The 21905-nt window shown below is 36.4% G+C and overlaps 1 long non-coding RNA gene across 1 annotated transcript; it reads right to left on the bottom strand.

Moving 5' to 3' along the window:
* Positions 1-1218: 1218 nt before the first annotated feature.
* Positions 1219-4242, bottom strand: LOC127703250 (uncharacterized). Its single transcript, XR_007982878.1, has 2 exons — positions 3893-4242; positions 1219-1971 (listed from the first exon to the last, which is right to left on the bottom strand). It is a non-coding gene; the product is annotated as an uncharacterized LOC127703250 (long non-coding RNA).
* Between the last annotated feature and the right edge of the window lie 17663 nt (positions 4243-21905).

Raw genomic sequence — 21905 nt, 5'->3', positions numbered from 1 at the left:
ATAAAACCTGCCAGACTGATACATGTATGTACATTGTAAAATATTTCCATACACCAAATATAGTTGACCTACTGCATACAGTATTAGAAAAACAGACCAAAACACAAAAACTAAACTAGTACTGAACCATGAAAATGAGGTCTCAGATGACACCTGCCAGCTGGACATGTACACCTTACAATCATTACATACATGTACGCCAAATATAGTAGACCTATTGCTTATAGTATCTGAGATATGGACTTGATCATGAAAACTTAACCTTATTCACTGATCCATGAAACAAAATCTGAACTTTTTTTTCAAGTAGTCACTGAACCATGAAAATGAGGTCAATGACAATAGACATATGACTGACGGAAACTTCATATCATAAGGCATCTATATACAAAGTATGAAGCATCCAGATCTTCTACCTTCTGCAATATTAAGCTTTTAAGAAGTGAGTTAACGCGGCCGCATCACTATCCCTAATTACACAAAATTTAGATTATTTTTTAACTTTTGTGATAAAATGGCGATATACATGTATGTGCTCAGTTGATACAACATTTTACAATTTTCATGCATCTTGGGACTCGCAAGTTTTGAAAATGATGAGTCCAGGACTCGCCTTAGTGAGAACCCGGGGCTCGACAAAAAATTGAGACAAGTTGAACCCCGTCTGACAACACATGTACATGTAAACCTTTGATCCCATACATGTATACCAAATATAGTTATCGTATTACTTATAATATGCCACAAATTCACTTGATAAAATCACTACACATGTAGTTTTTTAAGGAGCACTGAACAATGAAAAGGGAATAAGGACAATGGACAAATGTCTTGACAGAAACTTCTAAACATAAGGATTCCTTATACATTATCATGATTATGATTTTAAGAATGACAAATCCATGATTTCTACCCTCTGAAATATAAAACTTCATATAAATAGTAAATGTTGTTGTCCGATTAGCATTTCATGTTTTGCATGTCTTGTATTCTGAAACTTTTGTCACAGACAGGACATAACTGGAGACCTTGGAGGAATTAAGCCTACTTATACATGTTATAAGCCTCATGGTGATAGTCAGTAATTTATCTGGAGGAAAATGAACAAGGAAGATACAAAAAGTGAAGGTAGTCTTCAGTTCCAGAACAGACATAGTTGTCAGAAATTTTTTTTTTTAATTATCTGGTTTATCCGTTCAAATAAAGACAGAAGAAATCTATCTATTACTAAAATATAACTGTTCTGAACTGCATTTTATTTAATGAACGTATAGCACTGTCAACATGTACAATGTACCTGACAACAAACAAGCAACAATCTTTTAGTTCACAAGTACAACAGCTTGATCCATATGTGATCCAAAATGTGCAGAATGCTATTATGGTGGGAGGTTCAAATTCACTTTATACTTCTCTACTTTGAATATTATATCCTATATCACCTTCATTGCTGGTGATCATCATGTCATGTACATGTAGAACTTATTTTTAAACTTCTATTGGAAACCAAATTGGTCAAATTTGTCTTCATAACGAGTTGAAAATATGGAATGTCTTGGACTAGGTACTGTGGCTTCCAAAGATTTAAAGATTGTCTGATGGTCTTAAATCTGTATTGTATATGACTGTTACATGTATAAATGAAAAAGGCTTTTATATCTTTGCTTTTGTACAGACATCATTGACATTTATATTAGCAAACAATTTGCATTTCCTGGCATATCTATTTGTTTGGCGGCTGAACATTTCCAAATGCATGTTTCATGTTTTTCACATCCTTTTTAGTTTTCTGATGAAAATGCTGTTGCTTCCAGTTGATACAGATTCTATAGCTGAGCCTGTGTCTGGCCATTTCTTTATGTCTAGCATGTGTGTGAATTATTCACAGTGACTCTCAATTTCATTTCCCCAAACTTTCTGTGTCTGATTCCTTTCAATAAAGCTATATAGACCAGGGAAGAATGTCTGCTCCTGAAATATCAATTTAAATATATTTATGGAATATTCTGATTTCAAAACAATGCTGACTCCATTATAAAGCTTATTTAAGATTATTTAACATCCGTTTCAGAGGAACTCATTTAATTTTTTTCTTTAATAATTATTACTAGCTTTTCCAAACTAAAAGATGAAGAAAAAATGTACATGCATGTTTGTTTAGGGTTTCCCTACCTACATGTACCCTGTTACTTAATACTAGTGTTTATTCAAACACATTTTAATTGATATGTTCCTCTGGTTAATGACAGAATGTTTTATTGTCCTTAAATAAATTTTACTTACAGATATACATGTAGGTTATCTAAAAGTAAATTTATAAATTGACACTGTGAATCCATTTCTAGGATCCACATCTTCTTATCTTTGAACATTTTTTTGGGAAATAAAAACACTGGCCCTTGAGTAATCCTTTTTGGGATTAGTCCTTGAGGTGTGGATTCCCTAATCAAATTTGTACGTACATGTATTTATTGTCAGAATCTGTACACAAATCTTTAAACTTGTATTTCATTTCATTTCACATTTTTTACTTTTTGTTTAGCATCATCATTTCCAGACATTAATCTTATAAGATACCTATTGATTTTGTTTGATGGTTGGTTGTTTTCTGAACAATTTAACATACATGTATGTACTATGATAGAGATAGCCTCGTCTGTCTTGTTCTTCTATATATTGATCAAGTATATGTATTGGACATGTTGAATTTAAAGATAAGAGTATTCTATCAGTCAAGAGCATAATTACTTAATCAAGTCTTCAACGGTAAAAGTGATGCTACCCAAATTTGTGCTTGATCTGAGTTTTTTTGGTAATAAGTATTGTGTATAAGTTTCATAACATTTGGTTGAGGCAAACTAAAAGTTAGAGAATGGAAACGAAAAATTCAGAAATTTTACCATTTGTTCTGGAACGGTTAAAGTAACACTTTTTGCCTCTTTCAACTGATTTTTATAGTTCGTTCTTATATTGTACTGTTACACCACTGTCCCAGGTTAGGGGGAGGGTTGGGATCCCGCTAACATGTTTAACACTGCCACATTCTGTATGTATGTGCCTGTCCCAAGTCAGGAGCCTGTAATTCAGTGGTTGTCGTTTGTTTGTGTGTTACATACTTGTTATTCGTTCATTTTTTTTTACATAAATTAGGCCGTTAGATTTTCTCGTTTGATTGTTTTACATTGTCATTTCGGGGCCTTTTATAGCTGACTGTGAGATATGGGCTTTGCTCATTGTTGAAGGCTGCACGGTGACCTATAGTTGTTAATTTCTGTGTCATTTGGTCTCTTGTGGAGAGTTGTCTCATTGGCAATCATACCACATCTTCTTTTTTATATGTACATAAACAGGATGAAGTTATTTTTCTCACAAAGCATTAAGCTAATATTTAATGAACACGGAAACACTAATTGCCATTCTGACCCACTGTAGCCGAGTCCAAGAATAGTGAACAATTAATTTCTTTCTTGGCAGAAAATTTCCCCTAACAATTATCTGGAGCACCACATGATATCAACATGTATCAGTGTGTGACAGAAGTAAAAAAAGTATGCTGATATTAAAACTTCTTCTGCATGTGCTGGCATAAGTATACATGTATATCTTTGCAAGTACACAGTAGAATATCATTAATAAGATGACATTATGATTTATATACTATTACCAATGAATTTAGATTTATCTGATCCCATATCTTCATTGACTTTGTAAATTATAATTTTTTGGTAGGAGAATTAGAATGAAGACTTGCAATGTATTTTCTGGGATATTGTCATGTTTTTTTAAAGTACACTGTGAATCCTCCACAAAGATTTTTTTTAATAAACACTCGAGAAGTTGCCCAATGATAGAAAAATGTCAACCTTTAATACTCTTATTTTCGAGAATTTACCTTTGAATGCTGACTTGATTATCGGGTAGCAGATATCTGGTATGTAAACTCTTCCATAGCCCGTTTGAAGCATGTTGGAAGCCTGACCATGCAATCTTTGATTTCCAAAATTTGTCTCTTCTCAAATTTCAATTCTATCACTTTGTACTAAGGCAAAATTTCAGTTAATGCATTTTCTATGTTGTTTTTCCATTTCTACGTCGCCATCTTCAACATGTTCCTAGGTCGCGTTTATAAGGAGCATTCTGATTGGTCGATATAAATACTTTCTGGGGTCAAATATTACGTTATATAAGGTCACAAAAGTGAAACCTTGTAGGGTACTTGTTAGATCTTCGTATGTAGTATAACGTAGTATATAACGAAATCCGAGATCTATATTTTAATTAGATTGGTCGGAATGCAGACATTGAAGATTGTAATACCGGTATGGTGTTTAAGTCGACATAGTATGTATTACAGACAATAAAGCGTGTGCTGTTGTTTTTAAGTCAACATACAGTCTATGAAGCATGTACTATGGTGTTTTAGTCGGCATGCGGGCAATGCATCTTGTACTGTAGTGTTTTAGTCGGCATGCAGACAATAAAGCTTTTACTAAAGTGTTTAAGTTGACATTTAGACAATGAAGCTTAGAGTATGGTGTTTTAGTCGGCATGCAGACGATGAAGCTTGTTCTATGGTGTTTTAGTCAGCCTGCAGACAATTGACGAAAAAACAATAGGATATGGGGGATACATCCATTCACAAAATCAGTACATGCACAGCAAAAACACACAATAAGCAAAGGAACAGCGCTTTTATTGATGTTCTTCATCTCAAAAGTCAAGCTTGTTATATTGTGTTTTAGTCGGCATGCAGACAATGAAGCTTTTACAATGGTGTTTTAGTCGGCATGCAGGCAATGAAGGTTGTACTATGGTGTTTTAGTCGGCATGCAGACGATGAAAGTTGTACTATTGTGTTTTAGTCGACATACAGACAGCGAAGCTTGTACTATGGTGTTTTAGTCGTCATACATATAATGAAGCTTGTATTATGGTGTTAAGTCGGCATACAAACAATAAAGCTTTAAATAAGGTGTTTTTAGTCAGCATGCAGACAATGCAGATTGTACTGTGGTGCTTTTGTCAACATGCATACAATGAAGATTGTAATCTGACGTTTTAGTCGACGTTCTAACAATGGAGCATGTTCTATCGTTTTATTCGACATACTGACAATGCAGCTTGTATATATACTATTGTGTTTTAGTCGACATACAGAAAATGAAGCTTGTTATATGGTGTTTTAGTCAGCCTGCAGACATTTAAGCTTGTTCTATGGTGTTTTAGTCGGCAAGCAGACAATGAAGCTTGTACAATTGTGTTCAGTAGACGTATAGACAATGAAGCTTGTACTGTGGTGTTTTAGTCGACATACAGACAATGCAGTTTGTTCTATGGTGATTTTGTCAACATGCAGACATAGTTGTCTCATTGGCAATTATACCACATCTTATTTTTATATTGAAGCTTGTTCTATGGTGCTTAAGTCAACATGCAGACAATGAAGCTTATAATATGGTGCTTGAGTCGGAATGCAGACATTGAAGATTGTAATACCGGTATGGTGTTTAAGTCGACATAGTATGTATTACAGACAATAAAGCGTGTGCTGTTGTTTTTAAGTCAACATACAGTCTATGAAGCATGTACTATGGTGTTTTAGTCGGCATGCGGGCAATGCATCTTGTACTGTAGTGTTTTAGTCGGCATGCAGACAATAAAGCTTTTACTAAAGTGTTTAAGTTGACATTTAGACAATGAAGCTTAGAGTATGGTGTTTTAGTCGGCATGCAGACGATGAAGCTTGTTCTATGGTGTTTTAGTCAGCCTGCAGACAATTGACGAAAAAACAATAGGATATGGGGGATACATCCATTCACAAAATCAGTACATGCACAGCAAAAACACACAATAAGCAAAGGAACAGCGCTTTTATTGATGTTCTTCATCTCAAAAGTCAAGCTTGTTATATTGTGTTTTAGTCGGCATGCAGACAATGAAGCTTTTACAATGGTGTTTTAGTCGGCATGCAGGCAATGAAGGTTGTACTATGGTGTTTTAGTCGGCATGCAGACGATGAAAGTTGTACTATTGTGTTTTAGTCGACATACAGACAGCGAAGCTTGTACTATGGTGTTTTAGTCGTCATACATATAATGAAGCTTGTATTATGGTGTTAAGTCGGCATACAAACAATAAAGCTTTAAATAAGGTGTTTTTAGTCAGCATGCAGACAATGCAGATTGTACTGTGGTGCTTTTGTCAACATGCATACAATGAAGATTGTAATCTGACGTTTTAGTCGACGTTCTAACAATGGAGCATGTTCTATCGTTTTATTCGACATACTGACAATGCAGCTTGTATATATACTATTGTGTTTTAGTCGACATACAGAAAATGAAGCTTGTTATATGGTGTTTTAGTCAGCCTGCAGACATTTAAGCTTGTTCTATGGTGTTTTAGTCGGCAAGCAGACAATGAAGCTTGTACAATTGTGTTCAGTAGACGTATAGACAATGAAGCTTGTACTGTGGTGTTTTAGTCGACATACAGACAATGCAGTTTGTTCTATGGTGATTTTGTCAACATGCAGACATAGTTGTCTCATTGGCAATTATACCACATCTTATTTTTATATTGAAGCTTGTTCTATGGTGCTTAAGTCAACATGCAGACAATGAAGCTTATAATATGGTGCTTGAGTCGGAATGCAGACATTGAAGATTGTAATACCGGTATGGTGTTTAAGTCGACATAGTATGTATTACAGACAATAAAGCGTGTGCTGTTGTTTTTAAGTCAACATACAGTCTATGAAGCATGTACTATGGTGTTTTAGTCGGCATGCGGGCAATGCATCTTGTACTGTAGTGTTTTAGTCGGCATGCAGACAATAAAGCTTTTACTAAAGTGTTTAAGTTGACATTTAGACAATGAAGCTTAGAGTATGGTGTTTTAGTCGGCATGCAGACGATGAAGCTTGTTCTATGGTGTTTTAGTCAGCCTGCAGACAATTGACGAAAAAATAATAGGATATGGGGGATACATCCATTCACAAAATCAGTACATGCACAGCAAAAACACACAATAAGCAAAGGAACAGCGCTTTTATTGATGTTCTTCATCTCAAAAGTCAAGCTTGTTATATTGTGTTTTAGTCGGCATGCAGACAATGAGGCTTTTACAATGGTGTTTTAGTCGGCATGCAGGCAATGAAGGTTGTACTATGGTGTTTTAGTCGGCATGCAGACGATGAAAGTTGTACTATTGTGTTTTAGTCGACATACAGACAGCGAAGCTTGTACTATGGTGTTTTAGTCGTCATACATATAATGAAGCTTGTATTATGGTGTTAAGTCGGCATACAAACAATAAAGCTTTAAATAAGGTGTTTTTAGTCAGCATGCAGACAATGCAGATTGTACTGTGGTGCTTTTGTCAACATGCATACAATGAAGATTGTAATCTGACGTTTTAGTCGACGTTCTAACAATGGAGCATGTTCTATCGTTTTATTCGACATACTGACAATGCAGCTTGTATATATACTATTGTGTTTTAGTCGACATACAGAAAATGAAGCTTGTTATATGGTGTTTTAGTCAGCCTGCAGACATTTAAGCTTGTTCTATGGTGTTTTAGTCGGCAAGCAGACAATGAAGCTTGTACAATTGTGTTCAGTAGACGTATAGACAATGAAGCTTGTACTGTGGTGTTTTAGTCGACATACAGACAATGCAGTTTGTTCTATGGTGATTTTGTCAACATGCAGACATAGTTGTCTCATTGGCAATTATACCACATCTTATTTTTATATTGAAGCTTGTTCTATGGTGCTTAAGTCAACATGCAGACAATGAAGCTTATAATATGGTGCTTGAGTCGGAATGCAGACATTGAAGATTGTAATACCGGTATGGTGTTTAAGTCGACATAGTATGTATTACAGACAATAAAGCGTGTGCTGTTGTTTTTAAGTCAACATACAGTCTATGAAGCATGTACTATGGTGTTTTAGTCGGCATGCGGGCAATGCATCTTGTACTGTAGTGTTTTAGTCGGCATGCAGACAATAAAGCTTTTACTAAAGTGTTTAAGTTGACATTTAGACAATGAAGCTTAGAGTATGGTGTTTTAGTCGGCATGCAGACGATGAAGCTTGTTCTATGGTGTTTTAGTCAGCCTGCAGACAATTGACGAAAAAATAATAGGATATGGGGGATACATCCATTCACAAAATCAGTACATGCACAGCAAAAACACACAATAAGCAAAGGAACAGCGCTTTTATTGATGTTCTTCATCTCAAAAGTCAAGCTTGTTATATTGTGTTTTAGTCGGCATGCAGACAATGAGGCTTTTACAATGGTGTTTTAGTCGGCATGCAGGCAATGAAGGTTGTACTATGATGTTTTAGTCGGCATGCAGACGATGAAAGTTGTACTATTGTGTTTTAGTCGACATACAGACAGCGAAGCTTGTACTATGGTGTTTTAGTCGTCATACATATAATGAAGCTTGTATTATGGTGTTAAGTCGGCATACAAACAATAAAGCTTTAAATAAGGTGTTTTTAGTCAGCATGCAGACAATGCAGATTGTACTGTGGTGCTTTTGTCAACATGCATACAATGAAGATTGTAATCTGACGTTTTAGTCGACGTTCTAACAATGGAGCATGTTCTATCGTTTTATTCGACATACTGACAATGCAGCTTGTATATATACTATTGTGTTTTAGTCGACATACAGAAAATGAAGCTTGTTATATGGTGTTTTAGTCAGCCTGCAGACATTTAAGCTTGTTCTATGGTGTTTTAGTCGGCAAGCAGACAATGAAGCTTGTACAATTGTGTTCAGTAGACGTATAGACAATGAAGCTTGTACTGTGGTGTTTTAGTCGACATACAGACAATGCAGTTTGTTCTATGGTGATTTTGTCAACATGCAGACATAGTTGTCTCATTGGCAATTATACCACATCTTATTTTTATATTGAAGCTTGTTCTATGGTGCTTAAGTCAACATGCAGAAAATGAAGCTTATAATATGGTGCTTGAGTCGGAATGCAGACATTGAAGATTGTAATACCGGTATGGTGTTTAAGTCGACATAGTATGTATTACAGACAATAAAGCGTGTGCTGTTGTTTTTAAGTCAACATACAGTCTATGAAGCATGTACTATGGTGTTTTAGTCGGCATGCGGGCAATGCATCTTGTACTGTAGTGTTTTAGTCGGCATGCAGACAATAAAGCTTTTACTAAAGTGTTTAAGTTGACATTTAGACAATGAAGCTTAGAGTATGGTGTTTTAGTCGGCATGCAGACGATGAAGCTTGTTCTATGGTGTTTTAGTCAGCCTGCAGACAATTGACGAAAAAACAATAGGATATGGGGGATACATCCATTCACAAAATCAGTACATGCACAGCAAAAACACACAATAAGCAAAGGAACAGCGCTTTTATTGATGTTCTTCATCTCAAAAGTCAAGCTTGTTATATTGTGTTTTAGTCGGCATGCAGACAATGAAGCTTTTACAATGGTGTTTTAGTCGGCATGCAGGCAATGAAGGTTGTACTATGGTGTTTTAGTCGGCATGCAGACGATGAAAGTTGTACTATTGTGTTTTAGTCGACATACAGACAGCGAAGCTTGTACTATGGTGTTTTAGTCGTCATACATATAATGAAGCTTGTATTATGGTGTTAAGTCGGCATACAAACAATAAAGCTTTAAATAAGGTGTTTTTAGTCAGCATGCAGACAATGCAGATTGTACTGTGGTGCTTTTGTCAACATGCATACAATGAAGATTGTAATCTGACGTTTTAGTCGACGTTCTAACAATGGAGCATGTTCTATCGTTTTATTCGACATACTGACAATGCAGCTTGTATATATACTATTGTGTTTTAGTCGACATACAGAAAATGAAGCTTGTTATATGGTGTTTTAGTCAGCCTGCAGACATTTAAGCTTGTTCTATGGTGTTTTAGTCGGCAAGCAGACAATGAAGCTTGTACAATTGTGTTCAGTAGACGTATAGACAATGAAGCTTGTACTGTGGTGTTTTAGTCGACATACAGACAATGCAGTTTGTTCTATGGTGATTTTGTCAACATGCAGACATAGTTGTCTCATTGGCAATTATACCACATCTTATTTTTATATTGAAGCTTGTTCTATGGTGCTTAAGTCAACATGCAGACAATGAAGCTTATAATATGGTGCTTGAGTCGGAATGCAGACATTGAAGATTGTAATACCGGTATGGTGTTTAAGTCGACATAGTATGTATTACAGACAATAAAGCGTGTGCTGTTGTTTTTAAGTCAACATACAGTCTATGAAGCATGTACTATGGTGTTTTAGTCGGCATGCGGGCAATGCATCTTGTACTGTAGTGTTTTAGTCGGCATGCAGACAATAAAGCTTTTACTAAAGTGTTTAAGTTGACATTTAGACAATGAAGCTTAGAGTATGGTGTTTTAGTCGGCATGCAGACGATGAAGCTTGTTCTATGGTGTTTTAGTCAGCCTGCAGACAATTGACGAAAAAATAATAGGATATGGGGGATACATCCATTCACAAAATCAGTACATGCACAGCAAAAACACACAATAAGCAAAGGAACAGCGCTTTTATTGATGTTCTTCATCTCAAAAGTCAAGCTTGTTATATTGTGTTTTAGTCGGCATGCAGACAATGAGGCTTTTACAATGGTGTTTTAGTCGGCATGCAGGCAATGAAGGTTGTACTATGGTGTTTTAGTCGGCATGCAGACGATGAAAGTTGTACTATTGTGTTTTAGTCGACATACAGACAGCGAAGCTTGTACTATGGTGTTTTAGTCGTCATACATATAATGAAGCTTGTATTATGGTGTTAAGTCGGCATACAAACAATAAAGCTTTAAATAAGGTGTTTTTAGTCAGCATGCAGACAATGCAGATTGTACTGTGGTGCTTTTGTCAACATGCATACAATGAAGATTGTAATCTGACGTTTTAGTCGACGTTCTAACAATGGAGCATGTTCTATCGTTTTATTCGACATACTGACAATGCAGCTTGTATATATACTATTGTGTTTTAGTCGACATACAGAAAATGAAGCTTGTTATATGGTGTTTTAGTCAGCCTGCAGACATTTAAGCTTGTTCTATGGTGTTTTAGTCGGCAAGCAGACAATGAAGCTTGTACAATTGTGTTCAGTAGACGTATAGACAATGAAGCTTGTACTGTGGTGTTTTAGTCGACATACAGACAATGCAGTTTGTTCTATGGTGATTTTGTCAACATGCAGACATAGTTGTCTCATTGGCAATTATACCACATCTTATTTTTATATTGAAGCTTGTTCTATGGTGCTTAAGTCAACATGCAGACAATGAAGCTTATAATATGGTGCTTGAGTCGGAATGCAGACATTGAAGATTGTAATACCGGTATGGTGTTTAAGTCGACATAGTATGTATTACAGACAATAAAGCGTGTGCTGTTGTTTTTAAGTCAACATACAGTCTATGAAGCATGTACTATGGTGTTTTAGTCGGCATGCGGGCAATGCATCTTGTACTGTAGTGTTTTAGTCGGCATGCAGACAATAAAGCTTTTACTAAAGTGTTTAAGTTGACATTTAGACAATGAAGCTTAGAGTATGGTGTTTTAGTCGGCATGCAGACGATGAAGCTTGTTCTATGGTGTTTTAGTCAGCCTGCAGACAATTGACGAAAAAATAATAGGATATGGGGGATACATCCATTCACAAAATCAGTACATGCACAGCAAAAACACACAATAAGCAAAGGAACAGCGCTTTTATTGATGTTCTTCATCTCAAAAGTCAAGCTTGTTATATTGTGTTTTAGTCGGCATGCAGACAATGAGGCTTTTACAATGGTGTTTTAGTCGGCATGCAGGCAATGAAGGTTGTACTATGGTGTTTTAGTCGGCATGCAGACGATGAAAGTTGTACTATTGTGTTTTAGTCGACATACAGACAGCGAAGCTTGTACTATGGTGTTTTAGTCGTCATACATATAATGAAGCTTGTATTATGGTGTTAAGTCGGCATACAAACAATAAAGCTTTAAATAAGGTGTTTTTAGTCAGCATGCAGACAATGCAGATTGTACTGTGGTGCTTTTGTCAACATGCATACAATGAAGATTGTAATCTGACGTTTTAGTCGACGTTCTAACAATGGAGCATGTTCTATCGTTTTATTCGACATACTGACAATGCAGCTTGTATATATACTATTGTGTTTTAGTCGACATACAGAAAATGAAGCTTGTTATATGGTGTTTTAGTCAGCCTGCAGACATTTAAGCTTGTTCTATGGTGTTTTAGTCGGCAAGCAGACAATGAAGCTTGTACAATTGTGTTCAGTAGACGTATAGACAATGAAGCTTGTACTGTGGTGTTTTAGTCGACATACAGACAATGCAGTTTGTTCTATGGTGATTTTGTCAACATGCAGACATAGTTGTCTCATTGGCAATTATACCACATCTTATTTTTATATTGAAGCTTGTTCTATGGTGCTTAAGTCAACATGCAGACAATGAAGCTTATAATATGGTGCTTGAGTCGGAATGCAGACATTGAAGATTGTAATACCGGTATGGTGTTTAAGTCGACATAGTATGTATTACAGACAATAAAGCGTGTGCTGTTGTTTTTAAGTCAACATACAGTCTATGAAGCATGTACTATGGTGTTTTAGTCGGCATGCGGGCAATGCATCTTGTACTGTAGTGTTTTAGTCGGCATGCAGACAATAAAGCTTTTACTAAAGTGTTTAAGTTGACATTTAGACAATGAAGCTTAGAGTATGGTGTTTTAGTCGGCATGCAGACGATGAAGCTTGTTCTATGGTGTTTTAGTCAGCCTGCAGACAATTGACGAAAAAACAATAGGATATGGGGGATACATCCATTCACAAAATCAGTACATGCACAGCAAAAACACACAATAAGCAAAGGAACAGCGCTTTTATTGATGTTCTTCATCTCAAAAGTCAAGCTTGTTATATTGTGTTTTAGTCGGCATGCAGACAATGAAGCTTTTACAATGGTGTTTTAGTCGGCATGCAGGCAATGAAGGTTGTACTATGGTGTTTTAGTCGGCATGCAGACGATGAAAGTTGTACTATTGTGTTTTAGTCGACATACAGACAGCGAAGCTTGTACTATGGTGTTTTAGTCGTCATACATATAATGAAGCTTGTATTATGGTGTTAAGTCGGCATACAAACAATAAAGCTTTAAATAAGGTGTTTTTAGTCAGCATGCAGACAATGCAGATTGTACTGTGGTGCTTTTGTCAACATGCATACAATGAAGATTGTAATCTGACGTTTTAGTCGACGTTCTAACAATGGAGCATGTTCTATCGTTTTATTCGACATACTGACAATGCAGCTTGTATATATACTATTGTGTTTTAGTCGACATACAGAAAATGAAGCTTGTTATATGGTGTTTTAGTCAGCCTGCAGACATTTAAGCTTGTTCTATGGTGTTTTAGTCGGCAAGCAGACAATGAAGCTTGTACAATTGTGTTCAGTAGACGTATAGACAATGAAGCTTGTACTGTGGTGTTTTAGTCGACATACAGACAATGCAGTTTGTTCTATGGTGATTTTGTCAACATGCAGACATAGTTGTCTCATTGGCAATTATACCACATCTTATTTTTATATTGAAGCTTGTTCTATGGTGCTTAAGTCAACATGCAGACAATGAAGCTTATAATATGGTGCTTGAGTCGGAATGCAGACATTGAAGATTGTAATACCGGTATGGTGTTTAAGTCGACATAGTATGTATTACAGACAATAAAGCGTGTGCTGTTGTTTTTAAGTCAACATACAGTCTATGAAGCATGTACTATGGTGTTTTAGTCGGCATGCGGGCAATGCATCTTGTACTGTAGTGTTTTAGTCGGCATGCAGACAATAAAGCTTTTACTAAAGTGTTTAAGTTGACATTTAGACAATGAAGCTTAGAGTATGGTGTTTTAGTCGGCATGCAGACGATGAAGCTTGTTCTATGGTGTTTTAGTCAGCCTGCAGACAATTGACGAAAAAATAATAGGATATGGGGGATACATCCATTCACAAAATCAGTACATGCACAGCAAAAACACACAATAAGCAAAGGAACAGCGCTTTTATTGATGTTCTTCATCTCAAAAGTCAAGCTTGTTATATTGTGTTTTAGTCGGCATGCAGACAATGAGGCTTTTACAATGGTGTTTTAGTCGGCATGCAGGCAATGAAGGTTGTACTATGGTGTTTTAGTCGGCATGCAGACGATGAAAGTTGTACTATTGTGTTTTAGTCGACATACAGACAGCGAAGCTTGTACTATGGTGTTTTAGTCGTCATACATATAATGAAGCTTGTATTATGGTGTTAAGTCGGCATACAAACAATAAAGCTTTAAATAAGGTGTTTTTAGTCAGCATGCAGACAATGCATATTGTACTGTGGTGCTTTTGTCAACATGCATACAATGAAGATTGTAATCTGACGTTTTAGTCGACGTTCTAACAATGGAGCATGTTCTATCGTTTTATTCGACATACTGACAATGCAGCTTGTATATATACTATTGTGTTTTAGTCGACATACAGAAAATGAAGCTTGTTATATGGTGTTTTAGTCAGCCTGCAGACATTTAAGCTTGTTCTATGGTGTTTTAGTCGGCAAGCAGACAATGAAGCTTGTACAATTGTGTTCAGTAGACGTATAGACAATGAAGCTTGTACTGTGGTGTTTTAGTCGACATACAGACAATGCAGTTTGTTCTATGGTGATTTTGTCAACATGCAGACATAGTTGTCTCATTGGCAATTATACCACATCTTATTTTTATATTGAAGCTTGTTCTATGGTGCTTAAGTCAACATGCAGACAATGAAGCTTATAATATGGTGCTTGAGTCGGAATGCAGACATTGAAGATTGTAATACCGGTATGGTGTTTAAGTCGACATAGTATGTATTACAGACAATAAAGCGTGTGCTGTTGTTTTTAAGTCAACATACAGTCTATGAAGCATGTACTATGGTGTTTTAGTCGGCATGCGGGCAATGCATCTTGTACTGTAGTGTTTTAGTCGGCATGCAGACAATAAAGCTTTTACTAAAGTGTTTAAGTTGACATTTAGACAATGAAGCTTAGAGTATGGTGTTTTAGTCGGCATGCAGACGATGAAGCTTGTTCTATGGTGTTTTAGTCAGCCTGCAGACAATTGACGAAAAAATAATAGGATATGGGGGATACATCCATTCACAAAATCAGTACATGCACAGCAAAAACACACAATAAGCAAAGGAACAGCGCTTTTATTGATGTTCTTCATCTCAAAAGTCAAGCTTGTTATATTGTGTTTTAGTCGGCATGCAGACAATGAGGCTTTTACAATGGTGTTTTAGTCGGCATGCAGGCAATGAAGGTTGTACTATGATGTTTTAGTCGGCATGCAGACGATGAAAGTTGTACTATTGTGTTTTAGTCGACATACAGACAGCGAAGCTTGTACTATGGTGTTTTAGTCGTCATACATATAATGAAGCTTGTATTATGGTGTTAAGTCGGCATACAAACAATAAAGCTTTAAATAAGGTGTTTTTAGTCAGCATGCAGACAATGCAGATTGTACTGTGGTGCTTTTGTCAACATGCATACAATGAAGATTGTAATCTGACGTTTTAGTCGACGTTCTAACAATGGAGCATGTTCTATCGTTTTATTCGACATACTGACAATGCAGCTTGTATATATACTATTGTGTTTTAGTCGACATACAGAAAATGAAGCTTGTTATATGGTGTTTTAGTCAGCCTGCAGACATTTAAGCTTGTTCTATGGTGTTTTAGTCGGCAAGCAGACAATGAAGCTTGTACAATTGTGTTCAGTAGACGTATAGACAATGAAGCTTGTACTGTGGTGTTTTAGTCGACATACAGACAATGCAGTTTGTTCTATGGTGATTTTGTCAACATGCAGACATAGTTGTCTCATTGGCAATTATACCACATCTTATTTTTATATTGAAGCTTGTTCTATGGTGCTTAAGTCAACATGCAGACAATGAAGCTTATAATATGGTGCTTGAGTCGGAATGCAGACATTGAAGATTGTAATACCGGTATGGTGTTTAAGTCGACATAGTATGTATTACAGACAATAAAGCGTGTGCTGTTGTTTTTAAGTCAACATACAGTCTATGAAGCATGTACTATGGTGTTTTAGTCGGCATGCGGGCAATGCATCTTGTACTGTAGTGTTTTAGTCGGCATGCAGACAATAAAGCTTTTACTAAAGTGTTTAAGTTGACATTTAGACAATGAAGCTTAGAGTATGGTGTTTTAGTCGGCATGCAGACGATGAAGCTTGTTCTATGGTGTTTTAGTCAGCCTGCAGACAATTGACGAAAAAATAATAGGATATGGGGGATACATCCATTCACAAAATCAGTACATGCACAGCAAAAACACACAATAAGCAAAGGAACAGCGCTTTTATTGATGTTCTTCATCTCAAAAGTCAAGCTTGTTATATTGTGTTTTAGTCGGCATGCAGACAATGAGGCTTTTACAATGGTGTTTTAGTCGGCATGCAGGCAATGAAGGTTGTACTATGGTGTTTTAGTCGGCATGCAGACGATGAAAGTTGTACTATTGTGTTTTAGTCGACATACAGACAGCGAAGCTTGTACTATGGTGTTTTAGTCGTCATACATATAATGAAGCTTGTATTATGGTGTTAAGTCGGCATACAAACAATAAAGCTTTAAATAAGGTGTTTTTAGTCAGCATGCAGACAATGCAGATTGTACTGTGGTGCTTTTGTCAACATGCATACAATGAAGATTGTAATCTGACGTTTTAGTCGACGTTCTAACAATGGAGCATGTTCTATCGTTTTATTCGACATACTGACAATGCAGCTTGTATATATACTATTGTGTTTTAGTCGACATACAGAAAATGAAGCTTGTTATATGGTGTTTTAGTCAGCCTGCAGACATTTAAGCTTGTTCTATGGTGTTTTAGTCGGCAAGCAGACAATGAAGCTTGTACAATTGTGTTCAGTAGACGTATAGACAATGAAGCTTGTACTGTGGTGTTTTAGTCGACATACAGACAATGCAGTTTGTTCTATGGTGATTTTGTCAACATGCAGACATAGTTGTCTCATTGGCAATTATACCACATCTTATTTTTATATTGAAGCTTGTTCTATGGTGCTTAAGTCAACATGCAGACAATGAAGCTTATAATATGGTGCTTGAGTCGGAATGCAGACATTGAAGATTGTAATACCGGTATGGTGTTTAAGTCGACATAGTATGTATTACAGACAATAAAGCGTGTGCTGTTGTTTTTAAGTCAACATACAGTCTATGAAGCATGTACTATGGTGTTTTAGTCGGCATGCGGGCAATGCATCTTGTACTGTAGTGTTTTAGTCGGCATGCAGACAATAAAGCTTTTACTAAAGTGTTTAAGTTGACATTTAGACAATGAAGCTTAGAGTATGGTGTTTTAGTCGGCATGCAGACGATGAAGCTTGTTCTATGGTGTTTTAGTCAGCCTGCAGACAATTGACGAAAAAACAATAGGATATGGGGGATACATCCATTCACAAAATCAGTACATGCACAGCAAAAACACACAATAAGCAAAGGAACAGCGCTTTTATTGATGTTCTTCATCTCAAAAGTCAAGCTTGTTATATTGTGTTTTAGTCGGCATGCAGACAATGAAGCTTTTACAATGGTGTTTTAGTCGGCATGCAGGCAATGAAGGTTGTACTATGGTGTTTTAGTCGGCATGCAGACGATGAAAGTTGTACTATTGTGTTTTAGTCGACATACAGACAGCGAAGCTTGTACTATGGTGTTTTAGTCGTCATACATATAATGAAGCTTGTATTATGGTGTTAAGTCGGCATACAAACAATAAAGCTTTAAATAAGGTGTTTTTAGTCAGCATGCAGACAATGCAGATTGTACTGTGGTGCTTTTGTCAACATGCATACAATGAAGATTGTAATCTGACGTTTTAGTCGACGTTCTAACAATGGAGCATGTTCTATCGTTTTATTCGACATACTGACAATGCAGCTTGTATATATACTATTGTGTTTTAGTCGACATACAGAAAATGAAGCTTGTTATATGGTGTTTTAGTCAGCCTGCAGACATTTAAGCTTGTTCTATGGTGTTTTAGTCGGCAAGCAGACAATGAAGCTTGTACAATTGTGTTCAGTAGACGTATAGACAATGAAGCTTGTACTGTGGTGTTTTAGTCGACATACAGACAATGCAGTTTGTTCTATGGTGATTTTGTCAACATGCAGACATAGTTGTCTCATTGGCAATTATACCACATCTTATTTTTATATTGAAGCTTGTTCTATGGTGCTTAAGTCAACATGCAGACAATGAAGCTTATAATATGGTGCTTGAGTCGGAATGCAGACATTGAAGATTGTAATACCGGTATGGTGTTTAAGTCGACATAGTATGTATTACAGACAATAAAGCGTGTGCTGTTGTTTTTAAGTCAACATACAGTCTATGAAGCATGTACTATGGTGTTTTAGTCGGCATGCGGGCAATGCATCTTGTACTGTAGTGTTTTAGTCGGCATGCAGACAATAAAGCTTTTACTAAAGTGTTTAAGTTGACATTTAGACAATGAAGCTTAGAGTATGGTGTTTTAGTCGGCATGCAGACGATGAAGCTTGTTCTATGGTGTTTTAGTCAGCCTGCAGACAATTGACGAAAAAATAATAGGATATGGGGGATACATCCATTCACAAAATCAGTACATGCACAGCAAAAACACACAATAAGCAAAGGAACAGCGCTTTTATTGATGTTCTTCATCTCAAAAGTCAAGCTTGTTATATTGTGTTTTAGTCGGCATGCAGACAATGAGGCTTTTACAATGGTGTTTTAGTCGGCATGCAGGCAATGAAGGTTGTACTATGGTGTTTTAGTCGGCATGCAGACGATGAAAGTTGTACTATTGTGTTTTAGTCGACATACAGACAGCGAAGCTTGTACTATGGTGTTTTAGTCGTCATACATATAATGAAGCTTGTATTATGGTGTTAAGTCGGCATACAAACAATAAAGCTTTAAATAAGGTGTTTTTAGTCAGCATGCAGACAATGCATATTGTACTGTGGTGCTTTTGTCAACATGCATACAATGAAGATTGTAATCTGACGTTTTAGTCGACGTTCTAACAATGGAGCATGTTCTATCGTTTTATTCGACATACTGACAATGCAGCTTGTATATATACTATTGTGTTTTAGTCGACATACAGAAAATGAAGCTTGTTATATGGTGTTTTAGTCAGCCTGCAGACATTTAAGCTTGTTCTATGGTGTTTTAGTCGGCAAGCAGACAATGAAGCTTGTACAATTGTGTTCAGTAGACGTATAGACAATGAAGCTTGTACTGTGGTGTTTTAGTCGACATACAGACAATGCAGTTTGTTCTATGGTGATTTTGTCAACATGCAGACATAGTTGTCTCATTGGCAATTATACCACATCTTATTTTTATATTGAAGCTTGTTCTATGGTGCTTAAGTCAACATGCAGACAATGAAGCTTATAATATGGTGCTTGAGTCGGAATGCAGACATTGAAGATTGTAATACCGGTATGGTGTTTAAGTCGACATAGTATGTATTACAGACAATAAAGCGTGTGCTGTTGTTTTTAAGTCAACATACAGTCTATGAAGCATGTACTATGGTGTTTTAGTCGGCATGCGGGCAATGCATCTTGTACTGTAGTGTTTTAGTCGGCATGCAGACAATAAAGCTTTTACTAAAGTGTTTAAGTTGACATTTAGACAATGAAGCTTAGAGTATGGTGTTTTAGTCGGCATGCAGACGATGAAGCTTGTTCTATGGTGTTTTAGTCAGCCTGCAGACAATTGACGAAAAAATAATAGGATATGGGGGATACATCCATTCACAAAATCAGTACATGCACAGCAAAAACACACAATAAGCAAAGGAACAGCGCTTTTATTGATGTTCTTCATCTCAAAAGTCAAGCTTGTTATATTGTGTTTTAGTCGGCATGCAGACAATGAGGCTTTTACAATGGTGTTTTAGTCGGCATGCAGGCAATGAAGGTTGTACTATGGTGTTTTAGTCGGCATGCAGACGATGAAAGTTGTACTATTGTGTTTTAGTCGACATACAGACAGCGAAGCTTGTACTATGGTGTTTTAGTCGTCATACATATAATGAAGCTTGTATTATGGTGTTAAGTCGGCATACAAACAATAAAGCTTTAAATAAGGTGTTTTTAGTCAGCATGCAGACAATGCAGATTGTACTGTGGTGCTTTTGTCAACATGCATACAATGAAGATTGTAATCTGACGTTTTAGTCGACGTTCTAACAATGGAGCATGTTCTATCGTTTTATTCGACATACTGACAATGCAGCTTGTATATATACTATTGTGTTTTAGTCGACATACAGAAAATGAAGCTTGTTATATGGTGTTTTAGTCAGCCTGCAGACATTTAAGCTTGTTCTATGGTGTTTTAGTCGGCAAGCAGACAATGAAGCTTGTACAATTGTGTTCAGTAGACGTATAGACAATGAAGCTTGTACTGTGGTGTTTTAGTCGACATACAGACAATGCAGTTTGTTCTATGGTGATTTTGTCAACATGCAGACATAGTTGTCTCATTGGCAATTATACCACATCTTATTTTTATATTGAAGCTTGTTCTATGGTGCTTAAGTCAACATGCAGACAATGAAGCTTATAATATGGTGCTTGAGTCGGAATGCAGACATTGAAGATTGTAATACCGGTATGGTGTTTAAGTCGACATAGTATGTATTACAGACAATAAAGCGTGTGCTGTTGTTTTTAAGTCAACATACAGTCTATGAAGCATGTACTATGGTGTTTTAGTCGGCATGCGGGCAATGCATCTTGTACTGTAGTGTTTTAGTCGGCATGCAGACAATAAAGCTTTTACTAAAGTGTTTAAGTTGACATTTAGACAATGAAGCTTAGAGTATGGTGTTTTAGTCGGCATGCAGACGATGAAGCTTGTTCTATGGTGTTTTAGTCAGCCTGCAGACAATTGACGAAAAAACAATAGGATATGGGGGATACATCCATTCACAAAATCAGTACATGCACAGCAAAAACACACAATAAGCAAAGGAACAGCGCTTTTATTGATGTTCTTCATCTCAAAAGTCAAGCTTGTTATATTGTGTTTTAGTCGGCATGCAGACAATGAAGCTTTTACAATGGTGTTTTAGTCGGCATGCAGGCAATGAAGGTTGTACTATGGTGTTTTAGTCGGCATGCAGACGATGAAAGTTGTACTATTGTGTTTTAGTCGACATACAGACAGCGAAGCTTGTACTATGGTGTTTTAGTCGTCATACATATAATGAAGCTTGTATTATGGTGTTAAGTCGGCATACAAACAATAAAGCTTTAAATAAGGTGTTTTTAGTCAGCATGCAGACAATGCAGATTGTACTGTGGTGCTTTTGTCAACATGCATACAATGAAGATTGTAATCTGACGTTTTAGTCGACGTTCTAACAATGGAGCATGTTCTATCGTTTTATTCGACATACTGACAATGCAGCTTGTATATATACTATTGTGTTTTAGTCGACATACAGAAAATGAAGCTTGTTATATGGTGTTTTAGTCAGCCTGCAGACATTTAAGCTTGTTCTATGGTGTTTTAGTCGGCAAGCAGACAATGAAGCTTGTACAATTGTGTTCAGTAGACGTATAGACAATGAAGCTTGTACTGTGGTGTTTTAGTCGACATACAGACAATGCAGTTTGTTCTATGGTGATTTTGTCAACATGCAGACATAGTTGTCTCATTGGCAATTATACCACATCTTATTTTTAT

The sequence above is a fragment of the Mytilus californianus genome, unplaced genomic scaffold (assembly GCF_021869535.1).
Source record: "Mytilus californianus isolate M0D057914Y unplaced genomic scaffold, xbMytCali1.0.p SCAF_1, whole genome shotgun sequence".
Lineage (NCBI taxonomy): Eukaryota > Metazoa > Mollusca > Bivalvia > Mytilida > Mytilidae > Mytilus > Mytilus californianus.
This window is presented reverse-complemented; position numbering and strand designations above follow the sequence as displayed.